Source organism: Anabrus simplex, chromosome 5, assembly GCF_040414725.1.
Source record: "Anabrus simplex isolate iqAnaSimp1 chromosome 5, ASM4041472v1, whole genome shotgun sequence".
Lineage (NCBI taxonomy): Eukaryota > Metazoa > Arthropoda > Insecta > Orthoptera > Tettigoniidae > Anabrus > Anabrus simplex.
The window spans coordinates 448216008-448230283 of NC_090269.1; the positions used below are offsets into that span (position 1 = coordinate 448216008).

At 36.2% G+C, this 14276-nt stretch overlaps 1 long non-coding RNA gene across 1 annotated transcript in view; it reads right to left on the reverse strand.

The window, feature by feature from the left end:
• The window catches only part of LOC136875095 (uncharacterized), a 52024-nt gene extending 39540 nt beyond the window's left edge, over positions 1-12484 (reverse strand). The window contains exons 1-2 of the long non-coding RNA XR_010860362.2: positions 12353-12484; positions 1859-1939 (exon numbers count right to left, since the gene is read on the reverse strand). This is a non-coding gene — a long non-coding RNA (uncharacterized lncRNA). The remainder of the gene's footprint in view (positions 1-1858; positions 1940-12352) is intronic.
• Positions 12485-14276: the final 1792 nt, after the last annotated feature.

The following is a 14276-nucleotide window of genomic DNA, read 5'->3' on the forward strand; positions in this document are numbered from 1 at the left end:
AACAAGCAACTCCAGTAGGCTTATAAAATAGACTGTATTTAAGCCAAACATGGTCATACAGCATTACACATTTCTCCATACCTCCCGGAATTGAATCCCATTACGCTGATATGGGCAAGTGTCAAGAATGGCATTTCTGAACATAATGTGATGTTCAGAATGGAAGCATTAATAAGATTTATGGATGAACAAATTGCTTCTATTACAAATGAGTACTGGAAGAATAATCTGTGAGCACATAAGGAAAATTGAAGATCAGTACATTTCAAGTGAAGGTATATTCGACCATGGTAAACATAAATGTGCAAAATGAAATGGACTGAAAAAGTGACAGTGATGGAAGCAATTCTGAAACCGCAAGAGAAGGTGATAATAAAGTGACCGACACTGCCTGTGGAAGTGGAATAGACATGGATGCAGAATATGATGAAGCAGTGGGAGGGGCATTCCCTAACAGATTTCCCATGCCTGGTGATAGTGACAGGGAATGATCCGTAGTCGTCTGTCAAGTGATCATACTGAGTTATCTGTACTGTGCAGTTGTGTGTGTTAATTATACAAAGGATCTCTGAGAGTCTTCTTAGCAGGAATGCTACAATTTATGATAAGATTTTATGTTTCATAAGACCTGGACTATAAAATATCCTCGCTTATGCTCTCCTATGTATGCTCGTATCTAGTCTTTGCCACCTTCCACTACAGCGCTCTTCCCTGCCATACTATTCCTGTCCTGCACATAAATGAGTGTTGTCCACAATTGCACAAGCTGTACGCAAGGACTGCGACTTAGTCCTCAACATAACAAAAACAAACAAATAAACCCACAATGCCTAAAATCTTTCTGGTGTACAACATACATCTAGACAGGGCAAACAATATGGTATATTTAGAAGGTAACATGTGACCATTCTGCAGAAATCAAATGCTGGATAGAGAAAGCCGAGTCCATCTTCATTAGCATGTGGCAACTCCTATCCTGAAATGATCTCAGAATCCAGCTCAAAAAGAGAATAACAAAATCTTGTATCCCCTCCTCCCTACTTAATATTGTAGAGCCCTATATATTTTATTACCCAGAGTAAAGACAATCCAAATATTCCAGATGAGGATATAATGGCAAATGGCATAAATTTTGTGGGGTTTTTTATGTCGCACCAACAGAGATAGTTCTTATGGTGACGACAGGATAGGAAGGGCTAGGAGTGGAAAGGAAGCATCCGTGGTCCTAATTAAGGTACAGCCCCAGCATTTTACTGATATGAAAATGGGAAACCACAAAAACCATCATGAGGGCTGCTGACAGTAGGATTCAAACCTACTCATCTTTTGGGTGGAGCATAACAAGAATAGGGAAGTACCCCTAACAGCAAGCTGTCGAACACAGCTCATCAAGACAATTAAAATGAAGAGCCTATATTCAATGTATCACACTATGAGGACACCAGTGAAGAACAGTCTGTTAGAAGTAATATTTTGAGGAAGAAATTCAGGCAAAAGAGAGCTTAACAAGAGATGGACAACTTCGATCAATATCTGAAGAAATGGGTTGGAGCTCTTTGAAACATGAAGAAGGCAATGCTCGTAGTCTAAATCCACTTAGGATAAGGTAGCACCAGATGCCATGCAGTGGAGGAACTTTGAACAATGATAGCCGCTATACATTACATAGCATACTACATGAAGAAAATATGAAAATCATTTCAAAATACTGGAAATCTCACTATAAATTTTTCCAAGGACCTTTTAAATGTCTGCTTTAAAATACAGATTAGCTCAATGAAATCTATTCAACAGTTTTTTACAACAACTGTTACAGAAAAATGTCATGAAAGTATTAGATTACTTCAAACGTATTCACCTCTGTTTCTCTCGGCTCTGCCAACTCGGATTTGGGTTCTTCTTTCAAATCCATCTCCTCTGATGTAATTTTATAATTGTCCTGTGGAAAAGTAAAAATATTAGGCACATTTTTCAGATACATGTGGAAATTTTGTTGTGTCTGAGTAGGCTTAACAATTCATAATTTCCTAGTAAATAAGTCAGTTTCAGTTTCAAATCTTCATTATGATTTTTCAGAAAATTTTGATGTCAAGTATCCTTAAAAACATGACAAATAAGAGACCTTCAGGAGTGGAGAAAAGTCCTGTTTGAATGCTCAGAGATATTTTTGAAGAGTAGAACCTTCTAAAATAACACTGAACCATTAACAATTTATCACTGTTATCTTTCACATCCTGTACTAGCAAATACACTTCAACATGAAACACGAATCAATCAATCAATCAATCAATCAATCAATACTGATCTGCATTTAGGGCAGTCGCCCAGGTGGCAGATTCCCTATCTGTTGCTTTCCTAGCCTTTTAGTAAATGATTTCAAAGAAATCTGAAATTTATTGAACGTCTCCCTTGGTAAGTTATTCCAATACCTAACTCCCCTTCCTATAAATGAATATTTGCCCCAGTTTGTCCTCTTGAATTCCAACTTCATCTTCATATTGTCATCTTTCCTACATTTATAAACGCCACTCAAATTTATTTGTCTACTAATGTCACTCCATGCCATCTCTCCGGTGACAGCTCGGAACATACCACTTAGTCGAGCAGCTTTTCTTCTTTCTCTCAATTCTTCCCAACCCAAACTTTGCAACATTTTTGTAACACTACTCTTTTGTCGTAAATCACCCAGAACAAATCGAGCTGCTTTTCTTTGGATTTTTTCCAGTTCTTGAATCAGGTAATCCTGGTGAGGGTCCCATACACTGGAACCATACTCTAGTTGGGGTCTTACCAGAGACTTATATGCCCTCTCCTTTACATCCTTACTACAACCCCTAAAAACCCTCATAACCATGTGCAGAGATATGTACCCTTTATTTACAATCCCATTTATGTGATTACCCCAATGAAGATATTTCCTTATATTAACACCTAGATACTTACAATGATCCCCAAAAGGAACCTTCACCCCATCAATGCAGTAATTAAAAATGAGAGGACTTCTCCTATTTGTGAATCTCACAACCTGATTTTTAACCCCGTTTATCAACATACCATTGCCTGCTGTCCATCTCACAACATTTTCGAGGTCACGTTGCAGTTGCTCACAATCTTGTAACTTATTTATCACTCTATAGAGAATAACATCATCCGCAAAAAGCCTTACCTCCGATTCCACTCCTTTACTCATATCATTTATATATATAAGAAAACATAAAGGTCCGATAATACTGCCTTGAGGAATTCCCCTCTTAATTATTACAGGGTCAGATAAAGCTTCACCTACTCTAATTATCTGTGATCTATTTTCTAGAAATATAGCAACCCATTCAGTCACTCTTTTGTCTAGTCCAATTGCACACATTTTTGCCAGCAGTCTCCCATGATCCACCCTATCAAATGCTTTAGACAGGTCATTCGCGATACAGTCCATTTTACCTCCAGAATCCAAGATATCTGCTATATCTTGCTGGAATCCTACAAGTTGAGCTTCACTGGAATAACCTTTCCTAAAACCAAACTGCCTTCTATTGAACCAATTATTAATTTTACAAACATGTCTAATATAATCAGAAAGAATGCCTTCCCAAAGCTTACATACAATGCATGTCAAACTTACTGGCCTGTAATTTTCAGCTTTATGTCTATCACCCTTTCCTTTATACACAGGGGCTACTATAGCAACTCTCCATTCATCTGGTATAGCTCCTCCGACCAAACAATAATCAAATAAGTACTTCAGAAATGGTACTATATCCCAACCCATTGTCTTTAGTATATCCCCAGAAATCTGATCAATTCCAGCTGCTTTTCTAGTTTTCAACTTTTGTATCTTATTGTAAATGTCATTGTTATCATATGTAAATTTTATTACTTCTTTGGCCTTAGTCTCCTCCTCTATCTCAACATTATCATTGTAACCAACAATCTTTACATACTGCTGACTGAATTATTCTGCCTTTTGAAGATCCTCACATACACACTCCCCTTGTTCATTAATTATTCCTGGAATGTCCTTCTTGGAACCACTTTCTGCCTTAAAATACCTAAACATACCCTTCCATTTTTCACTAAAATTTATATGACTGCCAATTATGCTTGCCATCATCTTATCCTTAGATGCCTTCTTTGCTAGATTCAATTTTCTAGTAAGTTCCTTCAGTTTCTCCTTACTTCCACAGCCATTTCTAACTCTACTTCTTTCCAGTCTGTACCTCCTTCTTAGTCTCTTTACTTCTCTATTATAATAAGGTGGGTCTTTACCATTCCTTACCACTCTTGAAGGTACAAACCTGTTTTCGCATTCCTCAACAATTTCTTTAAACACATCCCAGAGTCTGTTTACATTTTTATTTACCGTTTTCCACCGATCATAGTTACTTTTTAGAAACTGCATCATGCCTGCTTTATCAGCCATATGGTACTGCCTAATAGTCCTACTTTTAAGACCTTCCTTTCTATCACATTTATTTTTAACTACCACAAAAACAGCTTCATGATCACTAATACCATCTATTACTTCAGTTTCCCTATAGAGCTCATCTGGTTTTATCAGCACCACACCCAGGATATTTTTCCCTCTGGTTGGTTCCATCACTTTCTGAATCAGCTGTCCTTCCCATATTAACTTATTTGTCATTTGTTGGTCATGCTTCCTGTCGTTCGCTTTTCCTTCCGAATTGACATCTGGCAAATTCAGATCTCCCGCTACAATCACATTTCTTTCCATGTCGTTTCCCACATAGCTGACTAACCTATCAAATAATTCCAAATCCGCGTCAGTGCTACCCTTTCGTGATCTGTACACTCCAAATATATCAAGTGTAATAGTGTGAGGGTTATGCCGGGCAGCGTCCAACATATCCTCGTCATTGTGAGCAGACGTCACGGGATCCATATTATCCATAACATCCATATTATCTGTTACCTGTGAAGTGCTCAGCCTGAAGGCAGGGAGGATCGTCAATAGCTCTACCATCAGCTGCCACAGAGAGCTTGGTGTCACTGAGGAGACATACCAAGGAAATTATGGCAGTGCTGTTACATAGCAGTCTCTCATGTTCACTGAAATGCACACACGGACCAATCATATCAACATCAACTTTATACCCTTTCCTACATGATCTGGCTGTATTATGCTATTTACTGCTATCTGCTTTATGCTACACTGACACAGATAATTCTCATAGCAATGATGGGATAGTAAAGGACTAGGAATGGGAAGGAAGCAGTCGTGACCTTAATAAAGATACAGTCCCAGCATTTGTCTGGTGTGAAAATGAGAAACCATGGAAAACCATCTTCAGGGCTTCCGACAGTGGGGTTTGAACCCACCATCTCCTAAGTTCACAGCTGCACAACCCTAAGCACTAAACCAACTTGCCCGGTAGGCTGTATTATGAATGGTGACACTAGCACAGTCACTTTCATATTGTCAGAGTTAAGGACGAGACTGAGACACTAACTTGTTCACGGCAAATCCCAGAGACATCAGGCATTGGACACACAGCATCTCATCAGAGGTGAATTAGGGCAGGCAGGAAGTCATCAAGGACAAGATCCCTTAAACATCATGAATCACACAAACAATTATTCCTATAGGTCATATGAACCACAGTGAGCTACAATATCATAGATGGGGTGTATACCTGACATCAGTGCCCCTTGTAAAGATACTGTGAAGTCATAAGTGAATTCACATGTGAAGTTTTAATGTTTTCATAACATTCAGATTTCACTTGAAAATACAAGTCCTAATGCACTATTCAAAATTCAGAAATATTTAAATATTTTAATCAATTTGAAGCATTTAACAAGAAGTCCTAATGCATTATTCTAGTTTCTAAGTTCACTATCTGCAGAAATATTTCAATGACTTGAGAAAATACAAGTCTTAATGCAAGACTATTGAAATGTTTCAATCACCTGTCATCCTAATTCCTTTGACTGTAGACTTTGATTCCGCACTGTCACTTCGCGGTACCACCATCCACCAGCCAACCGTCCTGGTTCGACTGTGGGACAAGACTGTGTCGTTTTGAATTTTCGCTCCTGTTTTATAGCAAAGTCCCGGAGATTGCAGCTGTTTCATTTCCTTCAACATACATACATACATACATTATCATTATAGGCTGTTATGCCTTTCAGCGTTCAGTCTGCAAGCCTCTGTGAATTTTCTACACGTCGCCACAACCCTCGATATGCAACCAGTGTTGTGGCCTCATTTAGTACTATACCTCTTATCTTTAAATCATTACAAACTGAGTCTAACCATCGATGTCTTGGTCTCCCTCTCCTTCTCTTACCCTCCATAATTCAATATCTACCTTAATCCGAAGTGGGGATATTAAAATGGTGTATACAGTGATTTTATTATTATATTCGTATTATAATTCCTGTGATAAGCGTAAGAAATTTATTTCTCTTTCACCTATTCAATACAACTCAATATGTTAGATTTAATTCCTCATTAAAATAAGAAATTGGTACATGTTTCACCCTTTCCCTAGGGGCATCATCGACCATACCATTACCTCAATCCATGCCAGGTACCTCATAAAAATTGAATCTAAAATCTACATTAAGAAACTTCACTTTAAAAAGCTGTCATTATATGCGTAACTTGATTTAGGTACAAGTGAAAATTAACAATATTGATGGCCTTGAACCATGGTCAATGTTGAATAGGAATGATAGTTTAAAAATACTGTTACAAAATGACAAATGTGAGTATAGAGCAATACAAATGATTACATACAAAATATAAGGAAATGCATTCCAGCACTATGCCATTTTTCATATTGGACTTCGGCATGTGTACTTGATATAACCTTATTCACAAGTAGCGAATAAGTTCTATTTTTTTAAAGTTTGAATCTCTCCCAGAAAGACCTTACATTTATGCCGTAGTTCTATTGAGCACCTTTGTTGAACAATTTATTACAGAAGAACTTATTGAGGCTGTTGAAATGACATTATACCCTCTTCTTCCGTTGAACAATATTCTGTGCTGAGAGTGTGCCTAGCACAGAAAAATAATGCTTTCATGTCGTAATTCTACTCGAGAACTTATGTTGAATAGTTAAACAACAACTTGTCTTCTTTTGTTGAACATATTCTATTATGATGGTGTGCTCCCGTTGTTAGTGTTCAGATGTTAGTTTACTAGGTGAAACTGTAGTACAAGTTATTAATGTTAAGTTGTCCAATGTCTACAAGCTCTGAAAGGAAAGAGAAATCCATAATTAATTAGGTTCAAAAAATGAAAGAAAAAGAAAGTAGGATTTACGCATAAACATTGAGAGTGTGGTGTTAAAGCTTACCTTTAGTATTGTTGGACTGTTGTCTTGTCGTGTGAGAGGTTTCTGAAGTACTGGTAGTCACAAACATTCTGCTCCTTGTAATGTACATGTGTCTTCCTGGTGGAGGGGAGTAGACTTGAGAAGGCGGGGCTATGGGCTTGAGATCAGCACATGGGAGGAGTTGTGTGCATTCAGAGAGGAGGAGAGGTGTGATATGTTTGTGGGAGTGCTTATTGATATTGTCTTAAAAACTTCAAAAAATTTGTATTGAATATTTTACTTATTAAACAAAAGTATTATTTGATCATATAGAGGGTTTTTATTGTCTATTGGATCATTTAGGTTTGTATTTATGTTGTACTTCTGGTCCAAAAAATTGTTCAAATTCTCGAAGTCAGCCTTTTTCAATTCTTTTTAAAATAGGACATCTCATTCGATTGTGGTGAAATTATATCCTGTATCCTTCATATGATTACTCATTGGTGAGTGTTTATTAAGTTCCTGGGCATTGAAATGTCCAGCATATCTGGTTGTAATACTACTTCTGGTTCGACCAATATAAGAACAATCGCACTCAGTACATTTCAGTCTATAAGTGCCGGAACCTGAATACCTGTTGTTGTCAGAATTTATCGTGTTGTGGTGGAAAAACAGCATGTGATTTGAGTTTTGAGTCTTAAGGCTATTTTAATTTCATGTTTTTTAAGGGTTAGAAATTTGATGTTTGATCCGACTGGTGTAGGTAAAAGTTGCATATTTTGATTTGCTTGTTTGTATTGGGGAAAGGTTGCGGTTTGTGGTTTTAATTTCACTTTACTGATTATTTTATTTACGATTGAGGGATTGTATTCATTGAAACTGGCAATTTGTTTTATGGTATTTATTTTCTTCTTTAGATTGGTGATAGTAAGAGGAATTTTTAGCGCTCTGTACACTAAACTGTAAAATGAAGCTTGTTTATGTAACAGTGGGTGTATGCTTTATGGTTGTGGGAGTAAAAGAAGATTTTCTATAGATTTGAAAGTCGAATCTGTCTGCGAAATTTGAATTATAGTCTTTATCCTCTTTAGTGAATTTGTTACAGTTGTCTAGGCTGTTTAAATAGATTAATATATTTTTACTATTGTTACATCTTTTGTTGATTATTGCCAAAGTGTCACTGACATAGCACAGCCAAAGACACAATCCATTGTTTTCCATTATTTGATTATTCTCAAGGTTATCTATGTAAATTTCAGCAAGTATTCCCGAGATAGGGTCTCCTGTTTGTATATCTGGTTATTTAAGGTAAAATAGTTATTATGCAGAAATTTTTTTTTGTAATTTCATGAATTCTTCTATTTCTATTAAACTTACCACTGATGAGTTTTTCGTATTCATGTTCATTAAATAAAATGGTGAGTTTTTTAGGAGTGTATTAGACTGCGCTGCATTTTATGATGGGATCTTTAGCGATCGTAGAGTAAGTTTTACCGGAAAAGAACCCTTCTGTTTTATAAATGTAATCTTGTTTATTCAATTGGACTATGGTGTTGCCTTTATAAGCTTTAGTTACTATGACATTATTGGTGTCTACTTTTTTTTCTTAATTCTTGGGTTTGTGTTAAGAAGGTGAAATTATTATTATTAGAGACTTCTTCTCTGAAAGTGGGTCATTTCTTCTTTATTTCATATCTTACATCATTCTGTCTATCTAAGGGGATTTTTTTTTAATGTTTAACTTGACTTCAGCTATTGTGGTAATTATGTCCCCAGCTTTCTATGGGATAGGCCAGTTGTACTTTAGGCCTTGGTTGAACAAATGTAATTCATTATACAAAAGTGTGGTGTCGGATAAACTGATTGTGGTTGGAGTATTGTTCAATAAGGAGGTAGGCATTTTTGTGCTTCTGTTTTGGTTCAATGATTTAGCTTTCTCTTCCTTTAGGCACACTAAATTATGGTCTAAAGTTTTTTGTATTTGGTCTAGTATAATCTGTTATTTATATGTAGTGTGTTTTTGGTATGAGTTCCATTCAAGAGGTGATAATAATTGTGCGAAGGTCAAATGCACATGATAAATTTCCAGGTTTAATAATGATTTCTACTTATATAATAGTTTTATTTCATTTCTGAGCCAGATGTTATTGACCTTGTTTTGGATGTCAGATTTGTGTTTTGGAATGTTTTTCCTTTGAGTTGGCTTTAAAAACTTAGGTATCAGACCGAGCATTAAACATTCCTTTAAGAATTTGATGTGCTTCAAGATTTTAGTGATTTTGGTTTTGAGGTTCTGATATATGTCTTTATGAAACGTAATGAAAATCATTGTGAATCCATATTGAAAATAATCTTATGATTAATATAAGAAATTTATTTCTCTTCCACCTATTCAACACAACTCAATGTGTTAGAGTTAAATCCTCATTGAAATAAGAAATTGGTACATATTTTGCCCTTTCCTATGGGGCATCATCAGCCATATAATTACCTTAAACTATGTCAGGTACCTGGTTAAAACTGAATCTCACCGGGCGAGTTGGCCGTGCGCGTAGAGGCGCGCGGCTGTGAGAGCTTGCATCCGGGAGATAGTAGGTTCGAATCCCACTATCGGCAGTACTGAAAATGGTTTTCTGTGGTTTCCCATTTTCACACCAGGCAAATGCTGGGGCTGTACCTTAATTAAGGCCACGGCTGCTTCCTTCCAACTCCTAGGTCTTTCCTATCCCATCGTCACCATAAGACCTATCTGTGTCAGCACGACGTAAAGCCCCAAGCAAAAAAAAAATTGAATCTAATATCTACTACAAAATTGAATACATTAAAAAATTCACTTTAAAAAGCTGTCAGTATATGAGTAAATTGATTTAGACACAAGTGAAAATTAGCAATATTGATGACTTTGAGCAATAGCCAATATTGAATATGAATGAGAGTTTTAAAATATTCTCAGAAAATGATGAAACTGAGTACAGAGCAATATAAATTATTATATACAAATATATATATGTATATATATATGATTGTATATAGGCAAGTACACATGCCTAGGTCCAATATTATGAAAACAAGGCACAGTGTTGGAATGCATTTCCCTTATTAGTCTTTATATAAGCATTTGTATGGAAGAAGATGGTCTAATGATATTTCAACAGCCTCATTAAGTTGTTCTCTAATAAATTGTTTAACATAGGTGCTAAAGTAGGACTACAACTTAAGTATAACGTTTTCCTGGGCTAGTATAATAAAAACTAAAAAAACAGAACTTATTTGCTACTTTTGAATAAGACTACATCCAGTACACATACCAAGGTCCAATTATTATGAAAAATGGCACAGTGCTGGAATGCATTTCCTTATATTTTGTATATAATCATTTGTATTGCTACGTACTCACATTTGTCATTTTGTAACAATATTTTTAAACTGTCATTCATATTCAACAATGACCATGGCTCAACACCATCAGTATTGTTATTTGCCACTTGTACCTAAATCAAGTTACTCATATAATGATGGCTTTTTAAGTGAAGTTTTTTAATGTATTCAATTTTGTAGTAGATATTACATCAATTTAAACCATGTACCTGACATGGTTTGAGGTAATGATATGGCTGATGATGCCCAATAGGAAAGGGCAAAACATGCACCAATTTCTTATTTTAATGAGGAGTTATCTCTAACATATTGAGTTGTACTGAATAGGAGGAAGAGAAATAAATTTCTAACATTTATCATAAGATTACTTTCAATGTGGATTCACAATGATTTTTTTATGGATAATTGCAATTCCTATGTGAGTTATTTATGATAGAAGGTTTGGAAAATTCTATGGATGATGCAACTTAGCAATGGCGAGCTGAGGCTGGCTCCTACGTCACTCGCAACATGCTTGCTGTAGCCAGCTGCTCCGTTGGAACACTGTGCATATTTTAAGTTTGTAATACTTTAACTTTAATGCTGTACCAACATTCCTGGTACAGTATACATGTTCTTATTTTTAGAACTTGCTTTACGTTGCACTGACGTAGATAGATCTTATGGCAATGATGGGATAGGAAAGGCCTAGGTGAGGGAAGGAAGCGAACGTAGCTTTAATTAAGGTACAGCCCCAGCCTGGTGTGAAAATCGGAAACCACAGAAAACCATCTTCAGGGCTGCCGACAGTGGGGTTCAAACCCATTATCTTCTGGATGCAAGCTCAAAGCTGTACACCCCTAACAGCATGGCCAACTCCCTTGGCAAACAGTTTACATATAGCTTGATGATGATGATGATGATGATGATGCTTGTTGTTTAAAGGGGCCTAACATCTAACGTCATCGGCCCCCACATACAGCACTGAAGGGGACATTCACAATCTTAATAAGTGGCGTTTTCTTCAGATGTATTGATCTACTGTGAAGTGAATGCACCATGCTCCTCGTGCATTCAGCACAGACACCTACACCACGCTGGGTGCCAAGAGGGAGCGGAGGCAGAGCTACCTTCCTCTGCTCTTTGATAGTGACCAACTGTCAGTACACACCATAACAAAATTCGCAACTTTTAACTTGTTATCATTATTGATTCCATGTTGTTCAAACTAGCTTTATGGATTTCGAAACACTAAAGTGACAGAAATTGTTCCTGCTATAGGAGTATGTATTTGAGCACCTTTAATACCATCAGGGTGATCAAGGATTTAATATGCCAACTTGAAACCAGAATACAAGCACTCCAGAACCTGAGTTACTCAGGCTCCCATTTTTCCTGACAAGAGCTACAAAGCAAGGAGAGATGAAGAAAACCCACTTCTCCTTCAAAACCTAATGAATGAATTCAGCTTTCACAGATGTTGTGCAAAATAAAAGATGCATACTTGTAAATTCTGCATTTATGCAATCATAAAAAAGATCTTTAGTAAATTTGAGATTAGTATACAAATGTATATTTACCTTAAGAACAGACAGCAAGACACGCATTTATTTTCTGAACAACAGATAAAAGTAAAGTTATGTAACCAGTGAAGATCAGACGACTGCTAAGGGTTTAATTGTACTCACTATAAAGTTATCTACAATGATACTTACGCATGAAGTGTTTGATGTTTCCTCAACACAGATCGGTTCTTCTTTGATCTTTACATCTACATCCATTTTAAATAGCGTGTGAAGGTTAAGACAATTTTGGGATGTAGATTACTTCCACAGATCTTGCACTGAAACAAGAAAAACAAACACTATTATTGCTGTTTTGTAGTCAAGACTGTAGTTTTAGGTGACTCATAGCCACAGGACCTCCAGTTTACCTGGAGAGTGAACCTCAGGGATAAACATTTTCACTTGAAGAACATCCCACAGCCACAGATTTGGATTAATTTGCACACACCTCTTGAAAAGCCTGTGACTATGCAACTTACACAACGCCCACTACACTGGGAGTCTAGTGAATGGTTTGATGCACCTTCCCATACAACCCTATCCTGTGCTAGATGTACTCTAATCTGTTCATTATATTTTGTCCTCTATTTCCCAACTGACCCTAATTTAAACAATTTGTTTTACATCACACTGACATACATAGGACTTATGGCGTTATGGCTAGGAGCGGGAAGGAAGTGACAGTGGCTTTGAGTAAGGTACCATCCCAGCATTTGCCTGACATGAAAATCACATGAGTAATTTTAATGTAAGGGAATCCACCTTTTCAATACATACAAAACTGTTGCACATAAATCATACTACAACATTTATTATTATTATTATTATTATTATTATTATTATTATTATTATTATTATGAAGGTACCAGTTTCAACATGTTTTCAATGTCATCTTCAGCCTTCCATTAAACAAAGCAAGAAAATGAATTCACATCTAGCAACAATATGCACAGACTAGGTAAGAAATTTCACTATAATGATGCACATTTAAAATATTTTATATAAAATGTATTAAAATTGTTATGTGTTGGTGGCGTGATAATTTTTGTTGTCATGAGGCACAGTCTGAAAAGTTGGGCAATGATATTATAAAGCTTGATGAACACGTTGAAATCTTGCTTGCTTACCGGCGCTCAATGGAATTTGTTTCAGGCCCAAGTTAATTGATGCCTTATCCATAAAACAGCTTACTCTTGAGAGGAAGCTTTATACACTCAAAAATAATTCAGTATTAAAAAAGAACATTGCAGGAGTAACTAAAAAACCTTCCATCACGCACAATTTCATTGATCAATTTCATTCCCCGGTAGTTAACGTATCAAAAACACAGTTAAATGTTGAAGAAAACGCAATCCTTGAAAAAGGCCCTAAACACAACTGGCCCTATTATAATAAAGTTAACATAGCTTCAAAGTCATGGAATCAGAACTTACCATGAATAAAATGTCATTAGACTTACAAGAGGAAGTAAGACTAGAGAAAAAAGGAAACTGGTTAGAATGTATGCCTCCAAAAATAAAATGACAACCCCTAATAACAATAGTAATAATAACAACCGGGAACAGGTCCTTAAGCTTAAAAAGAAAATCAAGGATAATAGCCTCATCATCACAAAAGCGGACAAACAGAATATGACCGTCATTATGGAGAAATACAAAAAACTTTTTCAACAATAGTTCCTTTTCTATAGTGAAGAAAGTTCCTACCCAGCATATCTAACGCTGTTTGAAACAAACCCAAAAAACTCCTTGTTCCCCTTCACTGATCAGGAAAAAGCAAAAGTTTACAACATGAATCCTGGTCTTCCCACTGCTAAAGCATTCCCTAAGATCCACAAAGCCGGTGACCCCATCAGCCCTATTATCAATTATAGGCCTAGCATGCTTTATAACATTTCTCAGTTCATTCAAGAATTTTTAAACAACAACTACAAGTTTACATCAAATGAATCTGTACAAAACACTACAGAGTTGGTCAAGAAATGAGATAACTTTGAAATACAACCCCATTATTCCATCCATTCGTTCGACATTACAAATATGTATCCAAGCATTATTATCAAAAAAATTATTCC